Source organism: Dromaius novaehollandiae, chromosome 2 (assembly GCF_036370855.1).
Source record: "Dromaius novaehollandiae isolate bDroNov1 chromosome 2, bDroNov1.hap1, whole genome shotgun sequence".
Classification (NCBI taxonomy): Eukaryota; Metazoa; Chordata; class Aves; order Casuariiformes; family Dromaiidae; genus Dromaius; species Dromaius novaehollandiae.
The window spans coordinates 38,291,901-38,294,357 of NC_088099.1; the positions used below are offsets into that span (position 1 = coordinate 38,291,901).

At 42.0% G+C, this 2,457-nt stretch overlaps 1 long non-coding RNA gene across 1 annotated transcript; it reads right to left on the reverse strand.

Moving 5' to 3' along the window:
- Positions 1–556: 556 nt before the first annotated feature.
- On the reverse strand, positions 557–2,099 carry LOC112985310 (uncharacterized). The gene is made up of 2 exons (XR_003259724.2): positions 2,021–2,099; positions 557–1,159 (listed from the first exon to the last, which is right to left on the reverse strand). It is a non-coding gene; the product is annotated as an uncharacterized LOC112985310 (long non-coding RNA).
- Positions 2,100–2,457: the final 358 nt, after the last annotated feature.

Genomic DNA, 2,457 nt, shown 5'->3' on the forward strand with positions numbered 1-2,457 from the left:
ACATCTGGTTTATTACTATAGTAATTCAGCAGCTTCTCTTCAGTAGTTATTTTTTATTATATGTGCTGTGCTACTGTCATGGTCATTTATAGCTGTAATATTTTAAAGTGGCTCATTTGTTTGTTTAAGGACAGTTTCACAATATATTTCTGTATTAATATACATTTTGTACTATTATTTCCAAGCTGCCACTGGAAAATTGATCCTAGCTTGTTACGATGAGAGGGGCTGGAGCTTGTGCAGAATGCCAACGCCAGGAGCGAGCGACAGAGCAGATGGGTAGTGTACTGGTCTCCACTGGGGCTGTAATTGCTGTTGAGTTTTATTCATAAATGAAGGGGTCCATTAAGAAATAGTTAACTAATAATAAACATGAGGGGAGGATTTGAATCAGGCAGAGCACAGACAGAACTAGAAAAATATCATAGTTAAAGACAGTCAAAAAGCAACTGGATATAGCCATTTTACGCATTATTACCTGATAATACTCCCATTTTTGCATGCTAGTGCACTTACAGCGGAGGGATTTTTTACTAAGGAGACAAGGGAGAACTCATTGATCTTGCTGATCGTTTTATTCAGATACCTGCCCACTCTCAGTCAGCTGAGAGAGGTCTCATTTATCTTAATGGGATCACTCACAAGAGTAAAGGTTTGGAGGATCAAGTCATATAACAGCAGAAATGGGAAGAAAGTAGCAGGAGTTAGTTACCAAATTAGTGAAGGGACCACTCAAAACCGCAAAGCCCTTCCCTTCATTATTTCCCCCCTCCCCCCCCTTGGAATTGCCATTTTCCAAAGCCTCGTGTCAGATAGCGTGCTGCCCTCCCTGGTTATCGCTGGGCTGAGGCATCCGGGACTCACGTTATCCAACTGGAGAAAGTCAAGGCGGAATGTGTAGGACAAAGGAGTTGCCGGGAGGGTGACATCTGTGCAGGTGCAGGCATCTCTCATCAAGCCCGAACAGCACCAGTGCCTACTCCCTCCGCGAGCAGCCCAGGCCGCCAAGGTGTCCACTGAATTTCAGAGCAGCAGAGCAGTAGAGCCTTACATGCAAGCTTGCCCCATGCACTGGGTCCTCCTCGCATTGCTTTTGTAGCTGGTACAAAGTAATTGGCAATCATATTCCTGGGTGTCAGAGGCATTTGTTAAACCTTGCCTACAAAAAGGCATTCATGAAAAAAAAAAAAAAGAAAAAGTAACCGGTGAGCAAGGGTTAACTTTCTGGTCTCTTTTTTCCTCCTTTCTCTGGCTTTCCCCTCCCTTTCCTGCCTTTAATGACCTGGTGAAGGAAGCTCTGTTTAGTTCAGCAAAACCTCCCCTCCAGCCCACCACACAGGATGTATTGAATTGTTGCAGCAAAAGTTTAGAGGAAACTAAGGACAATTATTTGTGCTTCTTTCCTGCTCCATTTTCTGTCCGTTTTGATTGGTCGGCGGGCTGAGGGTAAATGGCTTTTATAGCGTTGAATGATGAATGACTTTGAAATAGTCTGTAACCAGAAGTGCCGACTGACATGCTGCTGATTTAACTGACATACAGGGTTATGTTTGTATAGAGTCACTTAAATAAACATGTGTTAGGCTGGAGCCAGCTACGCCAGCACTTCTTCCTTGCTTCCCCTCCACCCTCCATTTATCACTAAAAGATAACGATAATGATTTGATCTTCCTATCAGTCATTCATTATATTAATTAATTCAAATGTAATTGTTTTAAATGCCTCTCCATTGCTGTGGGTACTTTGTACAGCACTTAAAACACACAATCAGAGGACAAAATAAATCCTCAATAAAAAGATACACTCATCAAACAGGCTCCTTCAAACTAGCAGTCCCTTTCATCCTGCAATTATCTTCTTAGCCTTCAAAGCAGCCTCTCCCTAAATGCTCAGGATAATAAATGGTCCAGAAGCTTGACAAGGAGTTCAACTAATCCAGGCCCTTACAAAGGGAGCCAAAGCAAATTCCTCAGAGAAAAAGCTCATCTAGGAGATCCCCCTTTCTTCTACTCTTACCTACCTTTGTGCACCAGTTTTTCCTTTGTGGCTTTCTGTGAAGCTTCAACAAACCTTATAAAGGTCTTTATGCCTCTTTATGGCTTTTTCATTTCCTGTGTGAAGTCACAGCAGATTTCCCATGTAACCTTTAAAAATACACATACCGGCATTGAAACTCACACCTCTGTGTGATTGTATTAGGCAAGTCAGGGCACAACAATCTGTTTTTAATGTGTAAATTAGTGAAGAATGCAAAACTAGAATATGAATTTAAGCAAGGGCCCTTCCTCCTAGTAGCTCTTGTGCTTAGCTTTGGGATGCCAGACTGACACGACACTCAGAAAAGCTTTATTGTAAGATTCAGGTGGGCTTAAGTTTTAATAATTCATTCATCAGAAACACACGGTTACTCAAAGTGTCAACCCGAGGTAGTATCTAGTATAAGAGTGTGGTTTAGGA